Raw genomic sequence first — 20,745 nt, forward strand, 5'->3', positions numbered from 1 at the left:
CGAAATCATCACTTGAACAAGCGCTTCACTGTCCAGGAATCCCAAAACTGCGACTTGTGGGCCGCCAGATTGTCCGATAATGAACTCGGACTAATCAGATCTTCTTTTCAGCTTGTGTTAAACTCACACTTTTTCCACTTGACTCCGCGTTTGTTCATAAAACGTGCGTCTGTACAACAAACAAGACTGCAGGGAGCAAAAAAACCGAAGCGAATCTCAGCAAGGACACGCGAGCGCACGCCGGAATAACTCACAAGTGAATAACATGTTAAGAGTTAATCAAATGAAGTGAATAAACGAACAAAAGGGGGCTCGTTATCTTGTCCGCGCGTTTCCCCCGTCGTAGAATCCTCACGCAAATGAACGCCAGTGGATATCCGTGTACGGCAGCTGTCTTGCAAATTATTCAGCAAGTATGATTTTTTGCAGTAGAAGAAGTCACCAGAAAGCCATTCACCTGAGTCACAAATGAGTATGTAATTGACTCCTTAGGGAAAATAACTCAGCCTAACTACTGGAAATAATGTGTAAATTCAATACATTTCCTAATGAGCTCATTTGAGTTTGCCGCAATTATATTTGCCGGTCTAGGTGCAGATAGAATTCCACAGTAGAGTTACGGTGAATAACCCCCCCCCCTCCCTGCTTCCACCCCACCCCCCTCCTTTCTATTAATTAAAATTAGCATATGGGCCTGTCAACACTTCTCAGAGGCACGTTGTAACAATGCCATTTAGCCCCGCATCAAGCAATGCCAGCGCCATGAATGAATGCATGCGGCGGGTAAATGCCTCCCCACCCCTAGCGACAGGGGCCGAATAGGACTGGCAGTGCTGGCTCTGACGCACAAAAGAGGCTGCGATTTAACAGCCAGGGCCTGGCCTCTGACCAGGGGCCATCCACATCAACACTGCTTACACTCCACCGTACCTCCCAGCTACTGGGCCGGCCCGAGCAGCGCTACAAACAAGCGAGCGACAAAAACAAATGAAGACCGCTATACGGTGCGAGGATGCGTGTGTAGGCAGGAGTGAAGATATGTAACTTCCTGCTGGGGGGAGAAAGAAAGAAACATTTTACCTTCCTTTTTGGAGGGAAAAACATAACTAATCTAACATGACTGTTTTGCTTCATCGCAATGTTGAGGGTCTTCTGCCCAGATTTAGTTATAACTGTTTTAGTTTAGTCATAACTGCATAGGTTTAGTCATCCATCCATCCATTTTCTTTATCGCGGGGGTTGCTGGAGCCTATCCCAGCTGGCTTCGGGCAGTAGGCGGGGTACACCCTGAACTGGTTGCCAGTCAATTGCAGGGCACACAGAGACAAACAACCATACTCACAATCACACCTATAGACAATTTGGAGTGTCCAATCAACCTGCCATGCATGTTTTTGGAATTTGGGAGGAAACCGGAGTACCCGGAGAAAACCCACGCAAGCACGGGGAGAACATGCAAACTCCACCCAGGAAGGCCGAAGCCCGGACTCGATCTCACGTCCTCAGCACTGGGAGGCGGACGTGCTAACCAGTCCGCCACCGTGCCGCCAGGTTTAGTCATAACTGTTTTAATTGGCTTACTTCCTCAATAGAACTTTTATCTGTGGATGTGTCTTTGTAAGTGCTGTGGCAATTTCTGCTCGTGTCGTCATGTCTGAAGGGCCTCGTCTGTTTCCACATCAATGGGCCGGTGTCTGTGGTTGAAGTCAATGTGTATTGAATGCTGTCATGGCTGGGGGCTGTTTCCTGGGGGTTTGGGATACTGCCTTTCAAGATAGTATAAGAATGCTGTGAGCTCCGCTATAACTACACACTTGTGAGAAGCTGCAGCTGTGTTCTGTAAACTCGTTTGTGTCCGGGATATTCTGTAAAATAAATCCTTCGAAGGACCTGTTCACCGATGTCCAGTCTGTATTCAGAAAATCAACATTCTCTCTACCCGAAAAACAACGAACACGCGGAAGGCAAAGATGGTCTTCTAACAGCAACAATAGCGAGGAGTGAGGATACAGTTGGACCTTGACACAATGCAACCGTTGTTCGCTAACTTATAAAACTTGTTAGCGCACTAGAGATGTAGCAGCAAACAGCAGATAGTGAAAGATTCTTCACACAAAAAAAATATCAAATTCCATGTTCTGTACTTAACCAAGCCACATCAATTCACCTAATGAACGTCGACTAGCTTAATGCTAACACAATTCGCTGTGACGCTATTTTGCTGATTTTTTTTTTAACAACTGTATTTTGGTCTCTCGTTTATACTGGGTATAAACTAGTGCTGTCAAAGTTAAAGCATTAACTGATTAATTGATCACAAAAAATGATCGCATTAATTGTGAATTAACGCAGATTAATTTTGACCATAGATTATCCTTTAGTGTGACAGCGGATGGCTACGTTTAAGGTAGCACAGGTTGTGTTTGAGCAATAAACATCATTACATGCATTAAAGTAAAGCATTTAATAAATGTTTGCGTATCACATTTAGAATGTCATGTCAAAATATTGGGGTCAAGAAATTAACTGATTAGAAAAAGGTGAGGATGAGTGTGTGCAGTGGATCAAAAAATGTTGAAGACGTCCTCATAACATTAAATGTCAAAATAATTAACACATAAACATTGCTCTTCAAATTTGGTGGGGGGAAAAATCCTAAGCCTTTTTTATTAAGCGATTAATCGTGATTAATCACATTTCTAAAATGTGATTAATCTGATTAAAAATGTGATTATTTGACAGCTCTAATATAAACACACTTACTCAGTTTGAAACGGTATCAATTTGAAAGAAAAACAAAACAGGAAGTATTTCAGCACAGCCCCGTTTTTGTTGAAAATTATTGAATGGCATCCACTGTTTAAGCACACAGAAGCCACAACTGTAGATTGATTTTATAACGTACATTTTGGACAAGATTATTGATTATATTGAAAGATGGAATGTTAAGTAGGTTAAATTGCAAAAAAAAAAAAAAAAAAACGGGATTTGTTCACTATAAACAAGGAGGGATCGGTACACTGTTGCACTGTTTGTACAGTTTTTTTTAGTTATCCATTTTGTTCTCTCTCAATATATTATGTGTCTAAATGTGTTTATATTATTTAAAAAAGTTACAATGCTTAGAGAGTATTTAAATATGGTATTTCTATAACGGAATCTCTGTGGTGGTCTGGAACGTAACCACAGCGATGGACAGGGATTACTTGTACTGTATCTTCCTTTTTAACCAACAAATCTTCCATGACTAAGTGTTTTGCTTCATCTAAACAACACTAAACCTTGACGATAATTATTCCCCCGAACCAGCCCGGATGAATCAGTAATAAACTTAAAAAATATTCTTATCAAAAGGTGCCAGATATGAGGAGCCAATGAGCAGAGCGCCGGCGTATTGTTGTCTGTCATCGTTACACCGACGCTGCCAGTGAGAGGTATTGTTGCTCGGCGGAGCACGCGAGGCTCGACTTGCAATGTTGTGCCAGGATTTTAAAACAGGCAGAGTTATCAATAGAGCGCAGACTATCGGACTCACTCGGCTGTGCCTCTCGATACACTTCACAAGCTCGCGCCGCCAGATGTGGCCGCGCACAATCGGGCCGCTATACCGGCAAACTCTTTGTTTCCACAATGGATTCAGGTTTACGTCGAACGGAAAGATGACACAATCCTTCCAACATCCAACACTATTTTTCTAATTAACAAAATGTGATATGTGAAGCCGGACTTTATTAAAACCCTGGAGAACCCACGGGGTCAAATTTGGCCCCTATAAATTCTGCTACTCAAATAACAAAGACCTTTTTTTTTTTTACAAATTTAACTTCAAAAGTCCAGAGTGCCACTTCTGACCCCTGCATGGCGCCATCTAGTGGATGAATATTGCACTTACATGAGCCAGAGTGGTGGTGACAAGATGGCTGGCAACATGCTGTTTTGTTGAGCTGGAAATCAATCCAAACAAAACCATCTTCCCAGCAAACCATCAGATGGTAAAATTGTGTTTTTTTTTGTTAATCTATTTCATATCATGTTGCAGAATGCCTAGGAGTATGTTTTATATATATTTTTTGATAAATTAGCAACTCTGAGCTAGTTCAAAAAAAAGGGTTAAAATTGAAAAAACATATATTTTGGTGTTCAGTGAACTTATAGCAATCATTTAATGTATAATTCATAATTTTCCAAAGAAGAAAAGGGTTCTTGGGTTCTCCAGGGTTAAAGACATCATTAATCCTGTGATTTGCTTATGGCGGCAGCACTATGACAAGATTGGGGACGAGAAGGCCTCATCTGATGTACGCACTGCGATTACCTGGAGCACAGGAGCAAATGTAAAAGCCTTGGGCTGGATTTGATATTTGCAGCTTTCAACGTGTATCCCGTGACCTGGACTACATCTAACAGACCTCGACTGGAGGTCATGAGGAATCAGAGGCAAGGGGAGGAGAGGGCGAAAAGGGGGGATTCCCTCCTCTTTTATTTACCTGAGTCTCTTGAGATGGATGGCCAAACCCCCCACGCATGCACGCACGCACACACACACACACACACACTTCCAACCCTCATTAGATGCCATTACCACTCCCACATCGGCACTAAAAGAACTGCGACTAACTTTTTCTCTGTCAGGGCGGCTATTAAAAGATTACATATTCACACTTCTGTGAACGGGGCCTTAATGAGGATGAAGAGGGACTGCTGCAGTTTGTCTCCACTCCATTGTGGAAAAACTACAGGCAATATGGTGTGGATGAAAAGTGAGCTACCCTATCACCGGAAAAAGGACAATGATATACGTTACCATGCAACAAAAGATGAATGCTTCTTTTACGTTTTAAGTTTAACAACAGACCAATATCAAATTTAACCAAACTTCTGTGTACCTCCTACGGAAGCGTATTGCATTCACTTGGAAAAAAAAAACTCCTGTTTTTCTGACAATTTTTGGGGGGTTGCATTGTTTTTTTGAGTATTTTTTTTTTCAGTTTTTCTGAATATTTTTTTTTTCAGTTTTTTTGAATTTTTTTTTCAGTTTTACAGATTTTTTTTTTCTGTCAGAAAAATATTTAGAATAACAGGCTGAAAAAAATATTCAGAAAAACAGAGGAAAATATATATATTTTTAAAAATATTTTTAAAAAAAAACAGAGGAAAAAAATATTCAAAAAAACAACGCTCCCTCCAAAAAATTAGTCAGAAAAACAGGACTTTTTTTTTCCAAGTGAATGCAATACGCTTCCGTAACCTCCAACTCAGCAAATACAAACATTATTTTTATTTTTCCTGTCTTTTTTATGCCTTTCTATCACACTCCATTCAAGTGTGTCTGTTCAGAAAAAAATAATTTAAAGTGGAATTTGTGGCAATTGTAATCGTAGTTTAGTAATATTTGTCGTTGATCACAGAGGATAAAGAATATATGCCTGTGAGTATTGTTATATGCTGTCAATCTTCAAAGGTGTTATAACCACAACATCGATGCTAGTTTTGTGAATCCATCTGTGGAGTTTTACATTGTGTTTTATTAGCATTGAGCTCGCAGACTTTTGTAAGTCATCTCGTTCAATTAATACAGTGTGTTATTTTAATTAGGGATGTCCCGATCCAATCACGTGATCGGAAATCGTGCCCAATCACGTGGTTGGGTCATTTGTAAACTGAGATACCAATGTACTATGAAAAACTAATTTAAAAAAAAATTAAAAAGTGGGTTTGCGATAGAATGGCTTGAACTTTCCTTTCTTTTCTTTGGTCCTTCCTCGGGTCTCCTGACGGCCTCACGGCTCTAGCTGGGTTCTGAAGTGTTCGGTTTAGGTGAAGGGTATGTGATTTTTTAATAGGTTTTAGGTGAACTAATGAATACACACTCACACGCACGCACACACGCACATACAAATACTCACCCACATACAAAATAAATAAATAATAATAATAATAATAAAAAATAGAGAGCGCAATGATGATGACATGTCAAATTGGTAAAATTACCGAATGAACAATACTGAGCTCTCCAGAAAAAAAAAGAAGAAAAAAAGAATGGCTTGAACAACTAAAATGAAATAAAATTTGTACATTTGATTCCATTGGATGTTTAAAAACAAATTCTAGCTCTGGAAGAAAACGTCTTCCATTTTAGCTCACTAAATCCGTCATAATAAGAAAAAACCTGATTGAATAAAATTTGACAAAAAATTATTTTAGTCTTTCTTTGTTAAATGTTAACTTGAGCTACGGTAAAATTTGGTTTGACAACTACTAAAATTGGATACGATTTTGGGGGATGGTTTTGTCTTCACGGCTGGGATTTATCTGAAATGATGAGATCCACGTATTCTAACCAAGCCACACACAAAAAAAAATACTCAACGGAAAAAAACTATAAATACAACCAAACATGTTTTTTTTTTTGTTTGTTTTTTTCTGTCTGTTAGCGAGAGCCACTACATCGTGATAACTTACATTGATGTTTCTGCATTTGGCAATTTATTATTATATTATATTATTAGTATGGGATTTTTTTTTAATGGGCTTTAGGTGAACTGATGAATACACACACGCTCGCACGCACGCACGCACACACACACACACACACTCACCCACATACAAAAAATATATATATATATATATATATATATATATATATATATATATATGTGTGTATATGTATATATATATGTATATATATTTAAAAAAAAAAACATTTATTAATTTTTTTTTAAATTGATTTGTTTGTTTGTTTTTTAAAAAAAAAGGAGAGCAATGATGATGTCAAATCGAATGAACAATACTGAGCTTTCCTGAAAAAAAAAAAAAAAAAAAGAAAAAGGAAAAAAAACATGTTAACAAAATGTATCACTCGAAGAAACAAAACCAAAAACTGTCAAATAACCAAAATGTATCATCAATATCCATATAAGGAGGAAGCCGGCAAATTGTGTAATGAAGTGAATAAAAAGATATCATTTCATTAATCCTTTTTACTGCCACGCACTTTCAAATCAGCACACATTCCTGCGCGTAGCTTTCAATGAGACCTTCCAGACCCTTCCTCCAAACATGTTTGTGTGTGCGTGTAGAGTAATGCGCCCTCAAATTCCTCGTATCCCTTCCAGCACAAAAGAGCCATGCAGCGGCAGCCGGCTGCCACTAGCTGATTCAATCAAGTGCGTTACATTGTACACCCATGGGCAACAAGGCGACTTGTATTTTAATTAATAATGTAATACCCCCGACTCAAAGGCCCTTGGCATTGCTGCAGCAGCTTTTTTCCCCCCTCTTTCTAAATACTCTCAAGATCCCATTCAAGATGCTGAGAGCAGTTTTCTATACAACTCACGAGGATGGATTTACTATAAATGTAACACCTGCGATATAATCAGAATCGATAAGATAATAATGTTGTGTATTGATGGGCGCTAGGAACACATTTATTGTTGTGATAAAGCAACGTACCCTTGAGAGAAATCAAAAAAAGAATCTGATCAACTCCGCCAAGTACGAACCGCGCGGCAACAAGTGCTTATGCTTATAATTGATGTTATGGAAAGCAACTTCCATAAAATTTTATCATGGTGAGAAAATCCTTAAAGTGGCACGAATGGAAAATCCAATCCAGCCTTTAAACGGTCAGCTGACACGAACCAGGAAGTTGTTGATGAAAATCCAATGGACAGGCAAAATAAATACAGAAATAAATAATAATAATTCTGATATAATGGTCATGTCCAATACTTTTGCGTTAAGCCTTTGTCTATTTTTAAAACTGAATTTTGCTGTTTGCCAAATTTATCAGTTTATTATGTTAGCAAAAATCTGCCCCTGTTTATATTTGCTTTTAGATGCCACAAGATGGCAGCAAAGCGCGACTGTCCTATTAGACAGGGCTATGGGCTGACTAAATAAAGCTCTTTCCTTCAATTCAACACAGTTCCTTGTTATGATTTTTTTATTATTATTATTTTACCTTGACTTGTAAGCAAAAACTTCAACATCAGAATAAAGCGCCGTTAGCGTCAATGAACTCAACTAACTTCACTACAAGCAAGTTTAGCAGATGGTGAACAGTTCTTCCAAAAAAAAAAAAAAGATGCAGATGCTTATTATCAAACTAAAACAAAGAGAATTACATATTTTTTGTGAAAATGTTAGTATCATGTTATAGCTAGATGTCAAAATGCAACTAGACAAAGTGCAATTTTTAGAGAAATTTTAAGGAAATGCTGAAAGCTGAATGCATGTGAAATTCTTGTGGAATGCTTATGAAGTCAATCGAAAGATAAATGATGTGAAAATAATAAATTATTAATTGACTATTATTATTATTATTATTAACTGCAATCTGTCTAAGGTGGGATTTCAACCATCGCCTCCTGTCCCGCACTAGCCACTGGGCTATTGCTACCATAGCTGAATCTTTGACTTTGTATGTAATTGTATTGAATATTGCACTGAATTTGAATTTTTAATATAGAATGGAATAATATAGAAAAAAATTAACAATGACGAATGACATTAAAAAAAATGGCAATAAAATAATTTGACAATGATTATGATTCAAAATTGCAAAATTGTAATTGTGGGAATGCTAATATTTTTTTCAACCGAATTAAAAAATACAAATATTTATAAAAGTGTGGCGGGAGGCAGGAAAAAATGTTTCATCTAAAGAGTACATGGTGTGAATGAAAGTTAATGTTAAGGGCTATGAAGAGGGCGACGTGGCCTCAGGTGCAATGTTGTGAGGAATAACGAGCACAGTGAAGGGTGAACGCACGCTTCTTTGGAGATCCTGCACCCGAAAGGAGCCTTGGGGGGCTCACGGGCTTGTGGGATACGGGGGCTGTGCTCAACCTTTATCTGCGGCCGCGCACACACGCACACACACAAGGACAATGGCCAATGATGGCACATTTACAGTATGCCCTGAGAAGTAGTGACTCATTTGTTCACACATAATAAAGATATTAACTGAACACGTAAAAATAAATGACTCCCTGACTTGCTTTAAGGTAGGAAAATATTTCTTTCTTTTTTTTCTTTTTTTTTACAGGATGGGTCAGTTGTGTTTTTAAGCAACAGCTTTTATAATGAAAATTGGATTTGCAAAAGTCAACTCTTGATTTTGTGAATTATTCATTTGAAAATAAAAACTTTCATCGCAAACGTGTCTTTTTTAATGGAAACAAACATTTTAATTAGCGCACATGCGCACGGCCGCTGGTAAATCCAAAGTGATTACTCCTGCCCTGGGAGAACGGCTGTCTCTTTGCGCTCTGTCAAAAGGTCAATTATGGCCCCAAACCGCCGTGCGGTGACAGTGACCTGGAAGGGCTACTGATGACCCCACGTCCAGGGGCCCGAAAGAGTTGATCATCTAACATGCAGGCTGCCCGCAGCCATGGAAATCTGACATTTGTCCTTATTCAAATGAACACAAACAATATGCATCTCATGCCTCGGCTTAACCTGAGCCAAATTTAAACCCGCCGACTGAATGCATTGTCCTCCCTCCCTCGCCTTTTGCCAACCGATATGCCCGCGTCAAACGGACCATCATTGCGGTTCCACGCCGGTCCACTTTATTCATGCGACAGCTGCATCAAAAAGTCATTTTTTTTTTTCATACCGTTCACCTAAACCGAACACTTCCAGCCAGAGTCGTGAGGCTGTCAGGAGACCCGAGGAAGGATCAAAGAAAAGAAAGGAAAGTGAAATCCAGCACCGACCAGACACCACCCACCAGGCCAACAACCAGAGTCCTTCACCAACCCCAGAGACATCTAAATTCCAACAAATCAGGGAGATCTCAAGAGACCAAAGGAGAGGCTGAGGAAAGGAAGTCTTAATGCATCAAAAAGTCTTAATAATAATGAGATCTGGATTGACACTTTCTGAGAGAAATTTCTTTCATGAGATGATTTTAGACTGCCTCACCTTATTGCTCATTTTAACCCTGGAGAACCCACGGGGTCAAATTTGGCCCCTAGAAAATTCTGCTACTCAAATAACAAAGACCTTTTTTTTTTTTTTTTTTTACAAATTTAACTTCAAAAGTCCAGAGTGCCACTTCTGACCCCTGCATGGGGCCATCTAGTGGATGAATATTGCACTTACAGGAGTCAGAGTGGTGGTGACAAGATGGCTAAAATGCAACAAATAAAACAAAAAAATGATATTGTTCAATGTCGCTGTGTATTTGATGGATTATTTTCTTAAATTCTAAATAGTTTACTGACAGTTTTTGTTATTCTGATTTTTTGAAATGATACCCCTAAATCCCAAAGGGTCAAATTTCACCCTAATCCTAAATTAGGGAAAAATTTGAAAAAAAACATTGAAAAAACATATATTTTGGTGTTCAGTGAATTTATAGCTGTCATTTAATGTATAATTCATAATTTTCCAAAGAAGAAAAGGGTTCTTGGGTTCTCCAGGGTTTTGTGGGTTTTATGAGCTGGAAGCCCAAAATAATGTAAAAATAAACAAAAAAATACTTGAAATCATTTAAGTTGGTGGCCATGAATTTATAATCTATAAAAATAAAAAGTAAAATAAATAAATAAAAAATTAAAAAAATTAAAAAATAATTAAATAAATAAATAAATAAATAAATAATAAAAAAATTACATGAATTACGGAAATTATTCAGATATAATATATATATATAAAATATTCTAATTTTTGGACGAACACCTGTACATGCTTAAAGCCTCGAGTACTGTAAAAAAATAAAATAAAAATAATAATAATAAAAAATGCCTTCCCCAAAATACTCCCACAAAATTGATCTTGAATGAAGCTTCAACGGTTTAGCCCAACTCTTGTTTCTCAATACTTTTTTATCCAGGGCGCTTTGGCCACACGTGTCAATTTGTGTTTGTGGAAATAAGGTGACTGAAGCCGCCATGCACAGCAATGTGATGTAAAAGCAAAGTAAATCCACCTGGATGAGAATGTTATTGTCATAGCACCGGTGCATACGCAGTAAACCCCCCCACCACTCACGCCCTCACCCCCACCCGACAGCACTCGCCTGAAGCAACACCTACCACGGTAAATGTTTATCCATGTGGACTCGCCATCTCGTGCTGTTTTTGTCTGTGTGTGCAGAAGGTGGCGGAGCGGCCTGGAACAGCGCGGCGGGCGGAGGGAAGGGGGGGGGGGGGGGGGGGGTCGCATGTCTGCAGGGCGTTCTGCGGAGCATGATCATGAAAAGCTGAAACACGGAGGAAAGTGCAAAAGGTTGAGGCGTGGAAACGTCAGTTAATTTCCGCACCCCCCCCCCCGCTGTTTTTCCACAACGCTCTTCTATTACCTTCCAAGCACTGTGAAACTATAATACAGATCGCACTGCTGAACAACATGGGGGGGGGGGGGGGATCAAATCATTACACTCACAAATGTAAAAATGGAGACCAGTAGAAAGAATGAAAGTGAATTGATATTATTTTCACCCCCAAATTCACATCAAAAATCAGGCGTGTGCGGCCTTCAGCTAATATTCATTTTAAACAACAGATTGCCGGCAACGGCAGACGAGAAGCGTCCAATTTTGGGGGCGCCTCTCCCAGAAAGCCTCAATCAAAAATCTCAAATGAATGCACTTCTTTTGGGACTCAGTCAGCTGTAAACTGTTATTGATCCGGACAAATGAAATTTGTTCACGTTGATCGATCAAACGCATTATCTTGAGTTTTCCAGTCTATTACCGGCGAGTGGAAACTGGGAAGGCGTCAATAAAGAGAGCTGGGTCACCCCGGGTAGATTCCTTTCGAGCTACACGCGTTGTAAATACAGCCGACTAAACACAAGCACTTCTACTTAAAGGTAATGGACCCGCGTCATGACTTAACACTGCGGTGTCGAGATGCGGAAAGCATTTTGGGTCGCACCTTCAAGGTCTACAGACACTTGACTGTGTACTGTATACTTGGCCCGGTCTTTTCTGCCCCTCTTAATACCTACCCCCCCCCCCCCATCCTAATCTACCCCCCACCCCCTACACACACACGTGAAAGCCTTCCAGCTGGCACCCGCCAAGTGCACTTGGCAGGTCGGCGGGGAACATGAGAATTATACCTAGATCGCCCCAGAAAGCAATTCTCAAATATCACCGGAGTACAGCACTTCACCAGGGACCCGCGAGAGAGGAGGGGGGGCGTGTGAATGGAACAAAAAGCTCCTCCTGGCACCGTCACAGGAAGAAAGTTTTACTAAAGCAAGAAGACGGGAACGATTCTACCAGGAGTGAAATCTGTCGGCGGTTAACTGCAAAAGTGCGTATGCGAGGAGGCCCAAGTGCGGTTTCTGAAGACGAATGTTAGTGACCAGGAAGTAGGGGTGTCAAAATTAGTGCGTTCATTTAAAGTTCCTTTAATGCCACAAAATTTATATTTTTGAAGATGAATGTTATTGACCAGGAAGTAGGGGTATCAAAATTAGTGCGTTCATTTAAATTTCCTTTAATGCCACTAAAAATTATATTTCTGAAGATGAATGTTATTGACCAGGAAGTAGGGGTGTCAAAATTAGCGCGTTCAATTTGAGTTTATTTAAAGTTCCTTTAATGCCACAAAAAATTATATTTCTGAAGACGAATGTTATTGACTAGGAAGTAGGGGTGTCAAAATTAGTGCGTTCATTTTGAGTTCATTTAAAGCCACAAAAAATTATATTTCTGAAGACGAATGTTATTGACCAGGAAGTAGGGGTGTCAAAATTAGTGCGTTCATTTTGAGTTCATTTAAAGTTCCTTTAATGCCACAAAAAATTATATTTCTGAAGACGAATGTTATTGGCTAGGAAGTAGGGGTGTCAAAATTAGTGTGTTCATTTTGAGTTAATTTAAAGCCACAAAAAATTATATTTCTGAAGACGAATGTTATTGACCAGGAAGTAGGGGTGTCAAAATTAGTGCGTTCATTTTGAGTTCATTTAAAGTTCCTTTAATGCCACAAAAAATTATATTTCTGAAGACGAATGTTATTGACTAGGAAGTAGGGGTGTCAAAATTAGTGCGTTCATTTTGAGTTTATTTAAAGTTCCTTTAACGAATGTTATTGACTAGGAAGTAGGGGTGTCAAAATTAGTGCGTTCATTTTGAGGTCATTTAAAGTTCCTTTAATGCCACAAAAAATTATATTTCTGAAGACGAATGTTATTGACCAGGAAGTAGGGGTGTCAAAATTAGTGCATTCATTTTGAGTTCATTTAAAGCCACAAAAAATTATATTTCTGAAGACGAATGTTATTGAGTAGGAAGTAGGGATGTCAAAATTAGTGCGTTCATTTTGAGTTCATTTAAAGCCACAAAAAATTATATTTCTGAAGACGAATGTTATTGACTAGGAAGTAGGGGTGTCAAAATGAGTGCGTTCATTTTGAGTTCATTTAAAGTTCCTTTAATGCCACAAAATTTATATTTCTGAAGACGAATGTTATTGACTAGGAAGTAGGGGTGTCAAAATTAGTGCGTTCATTTTGAGTTCATTTAAAGCCACAAAAAATTATATTTCTGAAGACGAATGTTATTGACCAGGAAGTAGGGGTGTCAAAATTAGTGCGTTCATTTTGAGTTCATTTAAAGTTCCTTTAATGCCACAAAAAATTATATTTCTGAAGACGAATGTTATTGACTAGGAAGTAGGGGTGTCAAAATTAGTGCGTTCATTTTGAGTTTATTTAAAGTTCCTTTAACGAATGTTATTGACTAGGAAGTAGGGGTGTCAAAATTAGTGCGTTCATTTTGAGGTCATTTAAAGTTCCTTTAATGCCACAAAAAATTATATTTCTGAAGACGAATGTTATTGACCAGGAAGTAGGGGTGTCAAAATTAGTGCATTCATTTTGAGTTCATTTAAAGCCACAAAAAATTATATTTCTGAAGACGAATGTTATTGAGTAGGAAGTAGGGATGTCAAAATTAGTGCGTTCATTTTGAGTTCATTTAAAGCCACAAAAAATTATATTTCTGAAGACGAATGTTATTGACTAGGAAGTAGGGGTGTCAAAATTAGTGCGTTCATTTTGAGTTCATTTAAAGTTCCTTTAATGCCACAAAATTTATATTTCTGAAGACGAATGTTATTGACTAGGAAGTAGGGGTGTCAAAATTAGTGCGTTCATTTTGAGTTCATTTAAAGCCACAAAAAATTATATTTCTGAAGACGAATGTTATTGATCAGGAAGTAGGGGTGTCAAAATTAGTGCGTTCATTTTGAGTTTATTTAAAGTTCCTTTAATGCCACAAAAAATTATATTTCTGAAGACGAATGTTATTGACCAGGAAGTAGGGGTGTCAAAATTAGTGCGTTAATTTTGAGTTTATTTAAAGTTCCTTTAATGCCACAAAAAATTATATTTCTGAAGACGAATGTTATTGACCAGGAAGTAGGGGTGTCAAAATTAGTGCGTTAATTTTGAGTTTATTTAAAGTTCCTTTAATGCCACAAAAAATTACATTTCTGAAGACGAATGTTTTGATTTAAAAATTGGTATAAAAATTGTACGTATTGCATTGCATATGATATTGGATTTTTTTTTCTCTCTCTCTCTTGCAGTCTGCGCGCATGTTCCGTAGCCACGGTGCTCTGTAGTGGATGCAGGGAGTGAGAAATGTGGAAATATTTTGCTTACGCATCTAATAGTCAGGGCAAAGTTAAGAAAAATACTACAAAGTAAACAAAATACGCACAGACCACGGAAGGGAACAGGATTTACAAACAGCTCAGTGAGTGACACTGTTAAGAGTTCAAAGGTCAACAAGTTAGCAAATGTAAACTTTACTTTTCAATAAAAGTCAAAGGAGTGTCTATTATTTTATGAGAAGCAAACTTGTGTCCTCCTGTTTGCATTTGACAAGGCAATTCATTAATTAATTAATTAAACAGTGTCGTTTACGCATCCTGACATCTCCTGTGACATCACACGAAATTAAAAAAATGTGTTTTTGTTGAACTTTATGGACTCGACTGATGACATTAATGAAACTAACACCCTTACAAATTCATGACAATAAACTTTATTTTATTTTTTTGGGGCCACGAGTCATTGCAAACGCCGCTCATGTTTGGTGCTCCAGGTCCGAATATAGAGGGGCGGCTCGAAACAGTCGACGAGATTCAGTCGCCCAATGCAAGACGTAAACCTGATATCGCAGAGTCAAATATTTGATGATTTATATATTATTGTGATGGTTATAACTTTTAGTTAAGAAAAAATATACCAACTTTTACCATCTTGAGACGTTAGATAAGAAATAATTTTCAAGAGGAATTGGCCTTCTGACAAGTATTTTCCAGTGTTTAGTGGATCTATAGTTTTGAAGTAAATTACTGAAATAACTTTTTCCGATGTAAAAAAAAAAAAAAAAAAAAAACAAGACTCGCCCGTGACTCTCAATATCAACATATTAAGCGTACCAAAGTTGCAGCGAGCCGTGACGTTTAACTTGACTGTAATCTGATCCCATCTCCGAACGTCCTTTTTGGCATTTTCCTCACACCGACGGGACTTCGCCGGAAATAGGACCAGCAGCCCACACGACGCCGATAGAGCAGCTCTGATAGCTCCTTTATTATGGAAAAAATGATTTTAAACGGCGCAAAAGCAGCGCAGTCTCATTCCTTTCCGCGTTCCCGCCGCTATCGCTCCGGCTATTGATAAGATGTCTAAATTTACTGCGGAATAATTCTGCGGGAAAAGAGATAAAAGGTTGCTGAATAAAATATGAGGCGAAGGCTGTAAATTGTAGCAATGCATATCATTTCATTCAAATGTAAGACGCAATTACCATCTGCTACACTCATCAGTCGCCATCCTTTATGACTTAATTATATGTTTAATGCTATCAGATCAAGGAAAGGGCAAAACAGATGAATGAGAGGAACGCAGGAAAGATTGGCCAACAAGACAAAAGGCAGATGCAAAGTAACATAAAGGGCTGAAATTGATTCCGTTCAGCAGGAAATGGGAAGTTCGTTCCGGTGCGACGTCGCCTCGTCTCCGGTGCCTTCTAAGATAATAAAGCCAGCGTGTTGCCAATTTGTCTGCGAGCAGTCAAACAAAAGGCAGTCAAGTTCCTTTTACATCCTTCATCATCACGCCGATGCGTTCCAATCATACGTGAAGCTGGACGTGGATCTCCGATAAGGCCGTTGACGTTGTTGTGTTTCGACAAACTTTGTCAAAAACGGCAAAGAAGAGTGAAAACTTTATCCAGTTCACACTCTTGTTGTTTTTTTTTTTATCCTTTTGGCACATCACCCAGCCCATCGGAAATTTTGGTCTCAAAATGAAGATTCAGCAATTCGGTACGAGTCCCTGGCAAAGCTCGTATTAGTTGGGTTACTTCCCAGATTCATGGCGGATGATTAGTAGGAAAGTGATGCTAATTTGATTGTAGTGGACTGAAAATTAAATAAATAATTTTCGGCATCTACCTCTGTGATAAGCAATGGTTTCTCCTTAGCACATGTCCATTGGAAATTGCAAGGCCTATCTATCCTTCCTTCTTTTAGTCTTTCCTCTGGTCTCTCGATGTCTCCCTAATCAGGTTGGAATTCAGATGCATCTGGGGTTGGTGAAAGATTCTGGATTTGCAACTCTGTGGGTGGACGGCAATGCCTGGTTGGTGTTGGATTTCAATTTGCTTGATCTTTCCTTCCTTTGATCCTTCCTCCGGTCTCCTGAAAACGTCACGACTCTGGAGGAACTCTGAAGTATCCGATTGAGGTGAAGGGTTTTAGGTAAATGTTGACTTGAATGAATAATACTGAGCTCTAGGGGGGGGGGACAAGGAAATTACAAGGCCTATCTATCCTTCCTTCTTTTAGTCTTTCCTCTGGTCTCTCGATGTCTCCCTAATCCTGTTGGAATTCAGATGCATCTGGGGTTGGTGAAAGATTCTGGATTTGCAACTCTGTGGGTGGAGGGCAATGCCTGGTTGGTGTTGGATTTCAATTTGCTTGATCTTTCCTTCCTTTGATCCTTCCTCCGGTCTCCTGAAAACGTCACGACTCTGCAGGAACTCTGAAGTATCCGATTGAGGTGAAGGGTTTTAGGTAAATGTTGACTTGAATGAATAATACTGAGCTCTGGGGGGACCAGGAAATTACAAGGCCTATCTATCCTTCCTTCTTTTAGTCTTTCCTCTGGTCTCTCGATGTCTCCCTAATCCCGTTGGAATTCAGATGCATCTGGGGTTGGTGAAAGATTCTGGATTTGCAACTCTGTGGGTGGAGGGCAATGCCTGGTTGGTGTTGGATTTCAATTTGCTTGATCTTTCCTTCCTTTGATCCTTCCTCCGGTCTCCTGAAAACGTAACGACTCTGGAGGAACTCTGAAGTATCCGATTGAGGTGAAGGGTTTTAGGTAAATGTTGACTTGAATGAATAATACTGAGCTCTCGGGGGGGGGGGGGGGGACAAGGAAATTACAAGGCCTATCTATCCATCCTTCTTTTAGTCTTTCCTCTGGTCTCTCGATGTCTCCCTAATCCGGTTGGAATTCAGATGCATCTGGGGTAGGTGAAAGATTTTGGATTTGTAACTGTGGGTGCCTGGTTGGTGTTGGATTTCAATTTGCTTGATCTTTCCTTCCTTTGATCCTTCCTCCTGTCTCCTGAAAACGACTCTGGTGGAACTCTGAAGTATCCGGTTAAGGTGAAGGGTTTCAGGTTTCAGGTAAATTAAAGAGCACAACTCGCACGCACACACACACACAAAAAAGCAATGTTGATGACACGTTGACTTGAATGAATAATACTGAGCTCTCGGGGGAACAAAGAAATTACAAGTCCCGTAACTTTTTCATAGGATTGTATGGGCCTCCTCAGATTCTGATTCAGAAAAGTGGGGTTGACTTTATTTTAAATGATGGTGTCTTTTCCTGTGTTTAAAACTTTTAATCTCGCCCTGACCCAATGAGGTTTTGGTGTGGTGTAATGATTAAGAAATTTGACTTTCCGAAGAGGTCCTATGTACTTCCCGTCATCTTAAAAAACAAGTAAAGCAAATATTCAAAGGCCGCGAGTGCTGTTTTCATATTCTTGCACCTCTGTTCCTCAAATTGTTTTCAATTTGGATTTAAAATATATCTTTTTGTGAGCCCAGTAGTGTAACTTTTCAAACACACCTCAAAGGGATGTAACGATAAACGGCAATATCGTGATATCGCGATATTAAAACTGCCACAATATCGATTCGTCGTCGTCGTCATGTCACAATATTAAAAGCAGCTGTTAAAAAAAAAAGTCAGGTTGATTTCCATTTGTGCAGTTTTAGCACCCCAGGTTTTTTAGTGCAGTTTAATTTTCACAAGGCATGTTTTGGCCCTTCTATGTTTAATCCTGGAGAACCCAAGAACCCTTTTCTTCTTTGGAAAATTATGAATTATACATTAAATGACTGCTATAAATTCACTGAACACCAAAATATATGTTTTTTCAATGTTTTTTTCAATGTATTCCCTAATTTAGGATTAGGGCGAAATTTGACCCTTTGGAATTTAGGGGTATCATTTTGAAAAATCTGAATAACAAAAACTGTCAGTAAACTATTTAGAATTTAAGAAAATAATCAATCAAATACACAGCTACATTGAACAATATCATTTTTTTGTTTTATTTGTTGCATTTTAGCCATCTTCACCACTCTGGCTCATGTAAGTGCAATATTCATCTACTAGATGGCCCCATGCAGGGGTCAGAAGTGGCACTCTGGACTTTTGAAGTTAAATTTGTAAAAAAGAAAAAGAAAAAAAAGGTCTTTGTTATTTGAGTAGCAGAATTAATAGGGGCCAAATTTGACCCCGTGGGTTCTTCATGCTAATGGTTTGATGAAGGGGAACGTAATATGCTTGTGAAGCAAGTCAATATGTGGAGGAACTCAATGTGTGCGTGCATTAGCAAGTAAGTGCCTCAATATTAAGTGTTATTAGAGATTTAGGTTGTTTATATGCACTGCTGTTATGTACAAAAGCACAATATTGTGTTGTTTTTTTTAGTACGAGCTCTTTTTTTTTTTATATCGCCAACCTCCCCACAATATCGTGATAATTATCATATCGTGACCTTCACATCGTGATAATATAGTATCATTACATCCCAGTCCGCACCGCATACAGCCAGATCGCAAAATCAGAAGTTGACAAGAATCAACCTCAACAAGGGCTGATATGAGAAGAAAGTGAAAATGTACACTGAGCATTGTCACTGAACGAGTTGTTGTCAAAGTGAAGACCAAACCTCCAAAAAATGAATAAAAAATTGCAGAGTTTGATCACCCAAATATCTTGAGGCTGCAATGGCCTACTACAATATCATTCCTTTATGCTTTTTCTATTCGGGTCAAACATTAGCGGAGGTTTTTAGGACACCCACGTACACGAATTCAAGTTTCATCACCATACGTCTTCATTTATTTTACAGAAATAAAACCAAATGTTCTCCGGCGTATCATCTTCCGCGGCGACGCTGCGAATCGAAGAATTTGACGACAATGAAACTTTTTTCTTTCTTGTGTGTTTCGATGCAAATCATGTAAGGCGGCGTCCACAAAGCAAAGCGGGCTTTGTCCAAAATGGCTGTGGGCTAAAACGCTAGCCAGTGGGCATCCCGGGTGCCAGCGGGCACTGTCCTAACTGTGTACCTTTGGCCAGAACTCATTACAGGGTGACATTTAGGCCTGCTGCTGCCCATGCCAAGTCAGCCTTCTGGATGGAGACAAATGATGTAGTTATTTTTTATGTGGGACATTAAGTCATGTCCGGTGTGAGCCAAATGAGTATCACCTTCATGTCACCTGAAAGGAAAGCGACAAAAGGCTGCGGATGTCTTAAACAGGGCTGCTATTTTGCTTACTGTGTAAAACATTCCCTTCGTACAAATAAGACGAGGGTGAAGTGAATGATGTCGTCGTTACGGTAAACGATGTATCCAAGTACTTCCTGTATAATCCGATGCAAGTGCTGTATGCAAATGTGTAAATTACATGACAATAATATAGCACAGTTTTGATGGGCGCTGTCTTGATTTAACTGGAAATTGGCGATATACTGTAACTCATTCATCTAAACACGAATCCTGTAAAATTAAATTTTTGTTCTAAAAAAAATGTATCATTTCTGTAGACGTTAACAAGGTTATTAGACGTGGATTATTTGACTCTAAAATACTATCAATTTTATAAGGTAATTAATATTTTATATATATATATATATATATATATAATATCAATACATTACAAATGCAGCTTATTTTCAGTAGTTCAATTCCGAAAGTGAAAGTCGTATATTATACACAAAGTAATATTTCAGGCAAGGAAAATCCAAAATGTACCATCTCATTAGAAACAACCAAATTGATTGGCCTTCTGAAAAGTATTTTTCCTCTGTTCTTACTAAATGTATCAATTATATGACCAGTGAAATAACTCAACTTTTCCACCATTTTATAATTTATCAAGATATTCATTCCAGACTACCGGTTAAGTGTGTCCCCCCCAAAAAATGTGGCATTTCCTTTTTTTAGGAATTATAGCCATTTTATGCTCTGGGCCTTCCTTATGTGCTCCATACACTTCCTGCACTGATACTGTAAATGTAGAATTTAAATCCTGAGGGACCTTTACAGCATGACATAACACAATAAAGTCTAAATAGAGTTTTATTTTACGTTAAAATATGTTCCTTTCAAGTGTGTGTTTGTCTTTTGAGTTTATGCGACCACTCAACAGCCATAATATT

Source organism: Vanacampus margaritifer, chromosome 11 (assembly GCF_051991255.1).
Source record: "Vanacampus margaritifer isolate UIUO_Vmar chromosome 11, RoL_Vmar_1.0, whole genome shotgun sequence".
NCBI classification, from domain to species: Eukaryota; Metazoa; Chordata; class Actinopteri; order Syngnathiformes; family Syngnathidae; genus Vanacampus; species Vanacampus margaritifer.